The sequence below is a fragment of the Sus scrofa genome, chromosome 4 (genome assembly GCF_000003025.6).
Source record: "Sus scrofa isolate TJ Tabasco breed Duroc chromosome 4, Sscrofa11.1, whole genome shotgun sequence".
In the NCBI taxonomy this organism is placed as follows: domain Eukaryota; kingdom Metazoa; phylum Chordata; class Mammalia; order Artiodactyla; family Suidae; genus Sus; species Sus scrofa.
In genome coordinates, this window is record NC_010446.5 from 52,509,798 (window position 1) to 52,523,616 (window position 13,819).

At 35.9% G+C, this 13,819-nt stretch overlaps 1 protein-coding gene across 15 annotated transcripts in view; it reads right to left on the reverse strand.

Moving 5' to 3' along the window:
* The window catches only part of RALYL (RALY RNA binding protein-like), a 774,288-nt gene that overhangs the window by 724,426 nt on the left and 36,043 nt on the right, over positions 1-13,819 (reverse strand). For 3 of the 15 annotated variants that reach the window (XM_021090619.1, XM_021090622.1, XM_021090621.1), the window contains exon 1: positions 1,156-9,208. The exons of 10 other annotated variants lie outside the window; for them this stretch is intronic. The gene's annotated coding sequence lies outside the window, so the exon portion shown is untranslated. Of the gene's footprint in view, positions 1-1,155; positions 9,209-9,670; positions 11,400-13,819 lie in introns of those variants that run through there. 2 more of the 15 variants (XM_021090627.1, XM_021090628.1) reach the window with 2 other exon arrangements.

Genomic DNA, 13,819 nt, shown 5'->3' on the forward strand with positions numbered 1-13,819 from the left:
TTACCTGAAATGCACACCGTTATCGTATACCAAATATCTACATACCAGATATACATGACAAATTCGGACAAATGTATTTCTTTCTCAGTTTCCTGATCTACACTTCATCCCTGAACAAGAAGAGGAGACTTATCCAGAATCCTGGGATATTTTAGTCATCACCTATGGACAGGGCCTTTCATAAGTTAGTTATTCATTCAATTGAAGTGTATTAGAAAAGGTTGTAAAGAATACTTTGAGGAGTTCCCATAGTGGCACAGTGGTTAATGAATCCGACTAAGAACCATAAGGTTGCATGTTCCATCCCTGGCCTTGCTCAGTGGGTTAAGGATCCGGCATTGCCGTGAGCTGTGGTGTAGGTTGCAGATGAGGCTCAGATCATGCGTTGCTGTGGCTCTCGCGTAGGCCGGTTTGATTAGACCCCTATCCTGGGAACCTCCATATGCCACGGGAAGCGGCCCTAGAAAAGGAAAAAAAAAAAAAAAAAGACGAAATGTAAAGAATACTTTGAGGAGTTCCCGTTGTGGCTCAGTGGTGAACAAACCTGACTAGCATCCATGAGGACGCGGGTTTGATCCTTGGCCTCACTCAGCAGGTTAAGGATCTGGCGTTGCCATGAGCTGTGGTGTAGGTTGCAGATGTGGCTTGGATCTGGCGTTGCTGTGTCTGTGGTGTGGGCCAGCAGCTGTAGCTCCGATTACACCCCAGCCTGGGAACCTCCATTTGCCATGAGTGCAGCCTTACAAAGACAAAAGACAAAAAGAAAAAAAGAATACTTTGAGAAGAGTCTGATGGACCTTATAATAATGCAACATATATGAAGATATTTCCAACATCTTATGTATTTCAAACATGCATAATTCAACATCTAGGTAGACATAAGCATGTAACTTAAGCATGTAAGAAATAAACAGAATTGTATAATTTTACTTGGGATCAAATAACCTGAGAAATAGTCTGGGAACTTTGTCTAGTCACTTATGATGGAGCATAATGTGAGAAAAAAGAATATATACATGTATGTGTAACCGGGTCACCATGCTATATAGTAGAAAACTGACAGAACACTGTAAACCAGCTATAATAGAAAAAATAAAAATCATTATAAAAAAAAAGAAGAACAGAAAAAATAAAATATTTTAAAATGTCCTTTACCTTCATCATGAACCATCGTCATAGCCTCTTTACTGGTTGGTATTCAGTCCTCTGGGGTTGCCTCCTTATTGCACAGTATATTCAGTAAAAAGTGTGACTATTTTTCAATCCTATAAAATCAACAGTATGACAGTAACTATGGAATATGTTATAACCTCCCTCTAACTGGACAGAAAGTAATTATGTATATAAGTTTTTTCCTTTAGCCTTATTTCTTCAATCAGAAAACTATACTTTCCCCTTACTCTATCATGGTCCCTTATCTTTTCCCAAATTTGGATGACCCTTCCCTCTTCTATCTACCCAACAATTCCTTATTTTCTAGTCTTAGTTCATGCATCATTTTTTACGCAAAATCTTTCCTTGGAATTCCTAGGTAGAAATAATGTCTTACTTGATATCCTCACTGCATTCTTATGTGTTTTATGCTTTTCTTTCACAGCATCTGTAAGTTTCCATTTCAACTGTTTGTTTAAATAGCCCCTCTTGCTGGAGAAGCCTAGAAGGACCAAAGCTATTCTTATATATTTTGGCCTCCATAGCATCTGAAGGAATGCCAGTACACAGAGGCTCACAATATGTGTGTCAACTAAATAAAGGCAGTTTAACATGGAATTTGGGAGCAAGACTTTGAAATCAGAGAAACTTGGGCATAAGTATCACCTCTGCTGTTTAATGGCTGCTTGAGTCTGAGTAATTTCCTTATTCCTCAAAAGATTCTGTTTCCTCATCTGTAAATTTTTAAAATTATAAGAATTAAATAAGGTAACATAAGTAAAGGATTTAGTTCAGTGTTTGGCATAAAATATGTGCTTGATAATGGTAGCTACTAGTAGTAAATAGTAATAAGTAGTATTAAGTTGTGTTCATAGTAATAACTGTACTAGTATGAAAATTGAAAAAAAAAAAACCTGTTTCCTCAGGATTTGTAAGAAATCTTTCCAAGGAAAATAACTAGGGAATAATTTATTATACAATTAATTTATATTTAAACTTATATAAAGAAGTTTTTAAATATTACACTTTGCTTTTGTTCACATTATTCAGGTGATAATTTCTGAATTTCACTAATATATTTAAATTTAAAGAAAGGCAAATTCTGTTTTTGCATGTTATTGTCCTTATCAAACTAAATAAATGAATTTTTGTGTCATTTTCACAAACTCTTCTTTTAGTGAATTTTTTTTTTGGCCACGCCCATTGCATGTGGAACTTCCCAGGTCAAGGATTGAACCAGTGCCACAGCGGTGTCCCAAGCTGTGCCACAAGAGAACTCCCTTGAAAACTGTTTTATAACATTTAATAATATTATAGGATTGGTGATAACACTCAATGTATAAATCATCTCATAAATTTTATGAAATATTTAATTATCTTTTGACCAAAATGCAAATTTACTTAATTACATCAGCTACCACAGAAAAAATTATTAATGAATTATTGCATATATTTTTAAATAGAAATTTGACAAAATTTCTATATGAGTATATAGTCTGTTGGCACTAATACAGATGAATAATGAACCCTATATCTGTGGACTATATTACCTTAAATTTCATTCAGTTAGGTGTAAATTATTTTATTTGTAATTTATGCCCTATCTACTTATCAATTAACTCCGGTGGCATACAATAAAAGGGATATGTAAATTATTTTAGTAACCATCAATTTCATTTATATTACATTCAAGTTCTCATATTTTTACTGTGTAGACAGTTTTATTATCCTGTATTATATAATTAGATTTTGTTAACATTGCAAGTCAGGAACCTGGGGTTCTAGTTCCAGTTCTGCCACTACAAGAGGACTAGACCTCAGGTGTGGCATAACTTATATCTTCATCTGTAAAATGAGAAAGATAGACAGGAAATACCTCAGTGTTTATTCTAACTATAATTTCTCTTTCTGATGCATTCTCTTTTCTGATTCTGAAGTCTCTAGTTATTCTGCAGTTCCTCAGGTGATTAACCTGAGCTACTTTAATGTGAAGTGAGAGGTACAGCTACATAAATGATTATGACAGGAATGAAAAAAAGGTGTTTGAGTTAGTTACCAAGGACTATTCTTAGAATTAGTGAGTCTTAGTAAGACCCTAAATGGCATGTTAAAATTATGGAATAAATAGTTCCAAATTCTCTCCTGGTTGAAGCAATACAAAAGGAATTTGGTTACTGCCTTTTTACATGTGTTTCCCCCCTGTGCACTGAGGACTCTTGTTCCCTATGGTGCATTCCACATGCAGGATTTGCTCATTCTTCAAGACTCAGTTCAAATTCCACTACCTCAATGAGACCATCTTTGTTTTCCTTATGAAGACAGAAAACAATTTATATACACTTCCATTATGACCCAACACATCCTACTTTCTCTTCAAAGACAGAGAACTACATACATTTCAGATTATTTTGCTTCCCAAAGAAACTCAAAGTATGCTGTTTTATACATTTTGTCCAAAAAAAAAAAAAAAAAAAAGGCTGAATGACTGAATGACTGTCTGAATGTATGTATGTACGTATGTATAAAGTGGAATGAATCAATGAATCAATGAATGAAAGAATAGCATGAAATGAAATGGCAACTGAGTATTAAGGGCCATTTAAAGAACACACTGGAGGAACTCCCATCATGGCTCAGCGGTTAACGAACCTGACTACCATCCATGAGGACATGGGTTTGATCCCTGGCCTCGCTCAGTGGGTTAAGGATCCGGTGTTGCTGTGAGCTGTGGTGTGGGTCGCAGATGCATCTCAGATCCCATGTTGCTGTGGTTGCGATGTAGCCCGGCGGGGCGGCTACAGCTCTGATTCGACCCCTAGCCTTGGAAGCTCCATATGCCTCAGGTGTGGCGCCCCGCCCCCCCAAAAAATAGAACAGACTGGAGAATGTTTAAATCCACAGCGTGGGAGCAACACCTAAGTTCTTACGTGTGGTATGTATGTGTCTACAAAGTAAAACTTTGATGAGTCATTCACATTTTCTAAATACTGATGCTCTTAACATTTCCAACTCTACACAAAAGTTGCAGGATTTTGTCAGTTCATGCTCTTTGTATCCAGTATTAGTCTTATTCTCAAGAGCCTAGTGTTAACCCATCTATTGGCCAAGTGTACTTGGATTAACAGTGCTATTAAAATCCTTCCATGCTGATAATTTTGTATGGGCTCTCTCATACAAAATTCTGAGAAAATAGCATGGTATGTATGGGAAAACAAAGGTGGAGAAGGGTCATGAAATGAAGTGGCAACAATTTTCAAATAAAATTATAAATTGTAACTGTGGAGAAGAATATGTAACTTTTGTTTGGCAAATACTGATTGATTGTCATTTTCTGGTTTTATCTACAAATATCTATGGAATTACCTCTCAATGCAACTTTGCATGAGACTGAGTTAGCCAGAATTATACAGAATTATCTCAGAATTATACACCAAGTTCTCTTGAAAACTTCCTCTACACCAGGATAGAGTTAAAGTTCTCTAACTTGTCTCACTCTTGCCACTCCCCTACCTTTGTTTTCTCATACTATGCTATTTTCTCAAACTGGAACACTAAAGACCAAAATTACATTTTGAAAACTAACTTATACTCATTCTTCACATCTCATTAAATTAACACTTGCAGGACAAAGAAATTTTCACTGAACCCTCAAGAATAAGAGGCCATCTCTTTAATCTACTCCCTCATAGCTCAGCTCTGTACCCTGTCTACTGGACTGATTCCACTGTATAATGTTACCTGTTTACCAGTCTGTATCCTCTGCTTAAACATATGTTCCCTGTGGGCCAGGTGTGTGTCTTTTAACTTGCAATGGCAGACAGAAGTAGTTCCTTGATTAATACTTGATGAACAGATACATAATTGTCACATATGATGGTATTAATAATCTTTAAAGTTAAAGAAGAAAAACTGTTTTCTAAATTACTACTACAATAATGAAACTAATTTCTAAGACGATGCATGGTGCCTAATGACCCATAACTATTGTAACCATAATTAATTCTTATCAATTTCATTTTTACATTATTCCTTAACAGTAATAGGCAGTTAGGAGGAACAACTGATGGGGGGAATGTCTAACAAGAGGACATTCAGATGAAAATACCAAAAACCAAAATTTTTAAATAAAATTATAAATTGTAACTGTGGAGAAGATTATGTAACTTTGGTTGGTAAATACTGATTGTCAAATTCTGGGTATATCTACAAATATCTATTGAATTACCTCTCAGTGCAACTTGGCATGAGACTGAGTTAGCCAGAATTATACATCAAGTTTTTAGAATGATAGCAGCTGGAACAGCAGCTGTCTAAAAAATCGTATCACAATCTTTTCAAGAAATACATTTTTTCTTGAGCCCCAGTAAAGACAGATAACATAAATATGTACAAACATATACCTGAATTAAGTTTCATGAAGCAGTACCTAAATAACTACATGCAAGGTAATTTATTTTCCAAAAAAAAATCTAAAAATATGCATAAATTATCATACTTTCTTAACAAACTTCTGAACAATAATTTATCTCAAATTTAAAATTTTAAGTAGAGAAATTTCCATCTTGGCTCAATAGTAACGAACCCTACTAGTATCCATGAGGACATAAGTTCAATCCCTGGCCTCGCTCGATGGGTTAAGGATCCAGCATTTCCATTAGCTGTAGTGCCAGTTTCAGATGAAGCTCGGATCTGGCATTGCTATGGTTGTGGCGTAAGCTGGCAGTTGCAGCTCCAAATTGACCCCTAGCCTGAGAACTCCCATATGCCACAGATGCAGCCCAAATAAATAAATAAATAAAAATAAAATTTTAAGTAGAACAATTTTGTTTCTTTTAGTTGTATTCTTTACTTGATATTGACTGACAAGTTGATTAATAGTTGCCTTATTTTTAATGAGTAATAAAAATAGACTGAATAGTAAGGATAAAGGAAGGTGTGAATGTAAGATAATGAATATCTAAATAAACTATTAAGCTTTAACCTGAATAAGCATATGAAATTTGTGAAGATACATGAGATCCCATCTGAAGAAATGCAATACCTTTTGATATATAAAACAGGTAGTCTGCTTACCCCTCTATGAACTAGTGTCATAATTATAGTTTTAATATGCTGCTACCTGTAGTGGTCAGCTCCTCTACTCCTGTTAAACTCACTAAAGAACTTACTTCTCATTATTTCTCAGTCATTCTTCCTTTCAAAAGCGTACTGGATCAGTACAAGTATCAGACATAAGGCTAAGTGATAAAGATACAATGGAGAAAAGGAGAGACATGGTTTCTGTCCTTAGGGCATTCATTCTAAAGATGCAAACTCATATCAGCCAAGTAAACAGGACACACAGTCTAAGCTGTGCTACAAAAGACATATATAGGGTGCTGTAAGAGAAAAAAATAGGAGTAGGAAAAGCCATACAAGGTTGAGACCAAAGAAGCCCTCTTTGAGTAGGTGCAATAAAATCTGAGACATCAAAAATGAGAAGAGGTCAGGAGTTCCCGTGGCTCAGTGAGTTAAGGGTCTGGTTGTCATTACTCTGACTCAGGTTGCTGCCTTGGCCCAGGTTTGATCCCTGGCCTGGGAACTTCCACATGCCATGGGTGCTGTAAAACAAAAACTAAAACAAACAAACAAAAAAAAGTCAGTTGTGCAAAAGGAAGAGCAGAATTTCCATGCACAGAAGTGGCCAAGCATGTGGGAAGAAATAATGCTTCTTTGTGGAACTGGGAAAGATTCTGTGGCTGAAATATAATCAGCATAAAGGAGCAAGACAAGATTGGACAAAGAAGTAGGAACCAGATCAGGCAGGGCCTTGTAAGTGACAACAGGGAGTCTGGATTTTGTTCTGAGTATAAGGAAAAGCTGCTGAAGGACCAAGCCAACTTGTGACATGATGCGATTTACACTGTTGAAAGATCACCTCTAAGGACTATGTAGAGAATGGATTAGGAAGTATAAACATGAAAGTTTAGTTAAGAGACTATTTCAGTAAATCTAGGCCAGAAATGATGTGACTTGGCCTAAAGCAATGGGAGATAAGTGGAAAAATTCTAGATCAATTTTGTAAGAGAAACTAAAAGGCTTGTTCTGTATTTGACAAAAGGGGCAAGGCAAAGAGAAGAATTAAGGTTAAGGTTACACTATCTACCTTGAACCACTGGGTAGATGATGATGCTATCAAGCAAGACTGGAACCTTTAGAGGAGGGCAGATTTTTCCACAGTACAGGTGGGTCCCAGGACAGGGTTAGAAATGAAGGTACACAAACTATGTGCTACCTGCCACCTGGCATTCTTTCTACATAGCATCACATAACTCGTTCTTGCTATTGTGACTGACTACTCCAGACTATTACTACTGTTCTTGCCCACACTACCCTGCTCTCCTTGAGTGGTACCAAAGGGTCAAGTGCTTTACCTGACCTTTAATCTCATTCCAGGTGATCACTCTTGAGCTAGCCAGAAGAACTAGAGAGAAAAGTGTCTATCAACATTCTGTCAACATTACCCCATTGGCCAAAAGAGCATTCAGTATAAAGTTGCAGACATTTAAAGAGTGACAGGAAGGAGGGAGAGAGAAGGATGCAACAGAGAAAGAAAGGGAGAAGGGAGAAAGAAAGGGAGAAGGGAGAAAGAAAGAGAAAGACAGAGGACTCCATCCTACCTGTCCCCCAAACTGTCACTTCAATTTTGAAGACACAACATTCTCTTAATGGAGAAATTCTCCAAGGTGGATGTGGCAGGCAGTAGATACTATAATGGCGCCTCTGCTCCTCTGGTGCTTAACTTGGGTACTATAAAGCTCCCTTTTCGGGGATTTATTTGAACCAGGTACATGTGTCCAACCCAATCACACACCCTCAGCTCACAACCGAAGTCTTGGTCTTTTTATAGCATTTGTTCCCCCTATCCCCTCATCCCTTCTTGTTATATCAGAAGCCAGCTGGTTATGGGTGGCATATGAACCCTTAAGGACCTCTGGTGTATCAGGGACCAGATTACTATTGGCCAAAGTGATTTAATACATTCTTTTAGTGAGGTTTTACGGAGCCCATAAAAAGGTTTTATGCATAACTTTCCATGGCACAGTTGGATACGTGCTTTTTTTTTTTAATCTCCCAAGGTGAGATAAAGGAAAATTGTTTTGCAAATCCTCCATCCAGATTTAAGCATCACTGTTTTAAGAAAATCCTCCCATCATCTTCTGATCAACAAGAGAGACCCAAAACTAAGCTTCTGTGTCCCACTGTGTTTATTTATTGTGGCATTCAACACTGCACTTTTATTCAGAATCAAGGTTCTACATCTGTTTCTAGACCTAGCCAACACACAAACATTGTTAAACATTCATTATTTTATAAATAAAGTTACTTAGCATATTAAAATAGCACAGACTAACATAGAGGACTGAACATGGTAGTTGTTCAATAAATAATTTGCATTTTTACTGACATATGGACAAAACTCAACTTATACTTGAAATAGATCTTTCACTTAAGTATTAGAAACATAATAATTTACCTCGACAATACATTTTACACTATATTGTTTCACAAAACAAATAATCTCAAATCTCCTTCAAAAACTCTGTAGGGGATTGATATTAATGCACCCATTACACAAATGATTAAGCAATGCTTATTTTACCTGCCCAATACATAAGGAATAGTTTTAAATTACCTCAAAACATTGAAAATAGTCAAACTAAATCTAGAAACAAAAATGAATGGTTAAATTATAGTTATACAAAAATTAAGTACTTAAGATCATGTATAAAACAGAGCAATTGTCTGATTTGTGTTTTTAAAAAAATAAGACTGGCAGGCTCTAGGAAGATGGCTGCACCAGAATCCAAAGAGTACAGATATTCCCCTCCAGCTACATTCCAGTTACCTACATCCAGGAATATGGATACTGAAATATAAGATACACTCTGTTTTCCTCACTTTACTTTTTTTTATGGCCACACCCACGGCATATGGAAGTTCCCAGGCTAGGGATGGAATCAGAGTTGCAGATTCTGGCCTATGCCATAGCCACAGCAACATGGGATCTGAGCCACATCTGTAACCTACACCATAGCTCATGGCAACACTGGATCCTTAACTCACTGAGCAAGGCCAGGGATCAAACCTGTGTCCTCACGAATACTAGTTGGGATTCACTACCACTGCACCACAATGGGAACTCCCTGTTTTCCTGACTTTTAGATTTCCTTTTCTGCCATGAAATGACTGGGAAACACATTTCTATCACTTGGACATGTGGTATCTAATTAAAACAGGTTAAGATTTATTTAACATTACTTTGAACATTTTATAACACCTTGTTCAATGCAAGCTACTTGCTTACAGTACCTGGTTTAAATCTTTAAACACTCACTTTGAGTACTATCGTTATTCTATTATTTGTTGACTAAGCCCAGGTTTAGAGAAGAAAAGTTAACTTGGATGAGATCTCAGAGCTAGTAATCAATACAGAAAGTATTTGAACCCAAGATTTCCCCAGAGTTCACACACTTACCCACCATGCTATGCTGACTTCCTCCCCATCAAACTTTATCCCTTGTTACCTTCATTCCTGTGAAAAATGCCAAAGTTATAACTACTTGTCCCTTTGTGAATGTGAAAATAGTTACTTGCAGTTCCTTTTCTCTTCTTCATATTATGTATATATTCTACTTTCTATTTCCCAATAAGATCAATTTATTTTTTAAATGTTGGATATGGTGGTAACAAAACCTCCCAATGGAATTAATTAATGAATATTCTCTACTGTATTGTGATATGTAAAGTAATAAATGCCTTCTCAGATTAATAGCTGAGGCAAAACCAAGGTGGTTAATGAATTTCAAAGCCTATTTGCTCCAAGGCAATAGTGATTATTGTTCTTTTACAGTCAACCATATCATTAGGAGGAAATACAAGAGAAATATATTTTGCCTTACTTGACAATGTTGAAGATGGTGTTTGTGGAAAGGGTTCAGCAAGATACAAGCTTATATCATAATATAAATATTTTATTGGGGTTAACTAAGATAGTATGGTTTAGACTAATAAAGTGACTACATTTGAGATAAATTTTAATGAAGTACAGGAAATTTTTTAAATAATTATATTAATAACATACTTCTAATCACTTACATGCAAATTCTATTTAATTTTTCCAGACTGTGGCTTACAAAAATTGTTCTTCCTATTTGGTTTAATTTCATGAAACTCACTGAAAAAGAAACTCAAAATGAGTGACTAGTTTCTTCACTTGTGGGAAATAAAATATTGGCAAATATGGAAATGTTTCAAATACCTATTATGTATGCATTACAATTATGTTCTTATATAAAAATCAGAAAGACATTTGGAATGGTTTTCTTCTTTTTCTAATCATTTACCATAATCTTCAAGAGATGTGTGTACAGCAACATGAGCTAGAGATTATCCTACTAAATGAAGTCAGAAAGAGAAAGACAAATACTATACGATATCGCTTATATGTGTAATCTAAAATACGACCCAAAAGAACCTACCTACAAAACAGAAACAGACTCATGGACAAGGAACACAGACTTTGTGGTTGCCACCTGGGAGGGGTTTGGAAAAGGGAGGGAGTGGAAGGCTGGGTTAGTAGATGTAAGCTACTTTACATGGAGGGGATAAACAAGAAGGTCCTACTATATGGCACAGAGAACTATATTCCATGTTCTACAATAAACAGTAATGGAAAAGAGTGAGTGTGCGTGCGTGTGTGTAAAATTGAACCACTTTTCTGTACCACAGAAGTTAACACAACATTGTAAATGAACTATACTCCGATATTGATTAACTATAAAACAACGAGCTCTATATCAATCATTTGCGGGATGAGCATTTCCCAAAAGGTAGTGTTACAAGAATATCTGATTTCCAGTTGTTGATTAATCAGGAACAAAAATATACCATATTCACCATATATAGAAATACAGTCTTGCAATTCACAGTTAAATCCCACATTATATTAAGCAAAATCATTCAAAATGTATAATATAAATGACAAATAGAATGAATGAATATATAAATACAGAGCAAAAAGGTTTCTACAGTCTTAACTGTTTATAATAGTAGCAGTATTAATCTCTTAAAGTCATAATACAATAGTTTAGGGCTTTTTTATTTTGCTTTTTCAGGGTTGATTTTGTTGCTATTGTTTTGTTGTTGTTAATACAATTTTTTTTTTGTCTTTTTGTGTCTTTTTAGGGCTGCCCTCATGGCACATGGAGGTTCCTAAGCTAGGTAGGGGTTGAATTGGAGCTGTAGTTGCCAGCCTACACCACAGCCACAGCAATGCGGGATCCCAGCCACATATGCGACCTACACCACAGCTCATGGCAAGACCAGATCCTTAACCCACTGAGTGAGGCCAGGGATCGAACCCGCATCCTCATGGATACTAGTCAGGTTCATTAACCACTGAGCCATGATGGGAACTCCAATACAATATTTTAAAGAGATGAGTAATCAATAGATTATCTAATCACAATTATCTACCTTTCAGGAAAACCTGGATGACCATATCAAAATATGCATCAAAAGGTGTCTAAACTATCTAGAGTGCTCTCGTTAAACATTCATTTAGTGACTTGCTTAGGAGTATCAAGACAACTAAAACATCAAATCATTTTTGTTGTCATAGCCAAAAAAAATTTTGAACCCTGTTTTTTTTTTAGTTTTACATTATCCAAATTCATAGGAAGAACGTTTAACCAATCTCATGATTCCTCTTCACCTATTCCCATGTCTTCTGTTATCTTACTTTCTAGGAGGATGAAGATAGCAGTAATCATCTGGTGCCAATGACCTTATTCCCTTTCCTTGGAGAGCCTACCATTTATGTGAGGTCCAGTTACAGTTATTTTTCAATATTAGAATTTCTTTTTACTTCATTTTGTTCACATAGACATGTTGTACCATGCATCCTCATCAAGTTCCCTTGCGGAAAAAAATGCTCACTTTCCCTACTTTAAGGAAATACAAACACACACACACACACACACACACACACACACACACACACACACACACGTGTCCTAGTCATTTTAAGTTACACTTAATACAAAGTGTGAGTGAAAAATTGCAAGCTGATTATTACATTTAAGAAAACTCAGAAAATCTACAAAGTATACAGTCTCAACCCTTGTTGCCTCTAGTTTTTTATTTATGTTCACTGTAAGAAAAACAGGCCTTACTTAGTCTGACAGCACATTATCCAAAGGGAGGTACTAAATTTTCCAGGTTCTAAGATATCTTGAAAATGTTCCTGAATTGTGATTCAGATGTGGGAAAATCATACTTTTAGCCAACAGGAAGAATTTAAAAGGAAGACTTCCATTTGATATTGTAGCTACTACATCATCAGCGGCCCCTTCTGTTGATTTTTCATCTGTTTATTCATTTGTGAAAAGGTAGTTTTAACACCAACCATACATGGGGTGCAATGTAACAAATTTGAATAAAGTTTATTACATGCCCTGAAAGGTCAGAAATCATGTGGTAGGTTTAGGGGAGGAATAAATTGATTGTTGGGTGAAGCTTCCACAGAGCAGTGTGTAAGTGTTGTAGGAGTCAAGGGCACCTAAAATCAGATTTGAACTGTGAATATTCTCCACCGGGAGTGAAGCATCTTTGGAGTTCTAACCTGTTGGCCATGAAAGTCTTCTCTGATGTCTGCCTGCAGTATTTCAAGAAACTATTGCACCAGAGGATTCTTTGTGATAAAATTATTGCCCTATTTTGTAACATTTTAGGCACATCATCTTCACTTTTTAACATCTCTGAAAGAAAGCTGTATTATAAAATTGAGAGCACGGCATAGTTTAATTGACAGCATTTCCCCCCTTTATCAGTACATTAAAATAATGATGCCCTTCTGACACTCATAGGCATCTTCACGTTGAGAATGTATAGGAAGCTATCATTCTACAAAACACTGCTTGGGCAGTATTTCTTGGGGACAGCCCTGATTAGGTGCTCTCCAATTATAAAGGGTTATATGTCCCACTTACTCTCCATGAAGCCTTAAATGCTATCATCATCACTGCTATCAACTTGGAAAGTGGCTTGAATAGATTGTCAATGACTAGACTATCAACTTATAAGAAATGGCTGTAGCTTGCCCATACTTTTCATAAATGGTGAAATAAAATGTTCCAAAATCTCTCTTTTAAAGAGTAATTTTTTTCTGGAAACATGTTAATACAAGGCTTAAACCACTACTAGATCAGTGAATAGAACTAGCTAATAAAATATCTCACTAGTTTTATCCTCAACCATCATTGTATAGCCTGATTAGGCAGAGCCTATCAAAATAGGCATGTTTATGAAAGCTCAAATAGTGACAGAAACTATTTCCAGGGATGATCTATAAATTTTTTTCAAGTATTCTGCTTTTCAAACTGGTCTGAGAATTTCTATTATACATGGACCAAATTGCATAAACCTGAAAATATATATATTACTGAGATATGTGAGAGATTTAAAACCCTTACATTCTCAATCTTAGCTCATAATTATTTCCTTCTCAGTGTATCAATGATTGAGGCTTAAGTGTTAGGTGCCAGTTCTTTAACATTGCTTGACTGGTCATCATCTTTTGGTAACTTTTTTATTATTCAATATTGTACACATACAATTTGACATA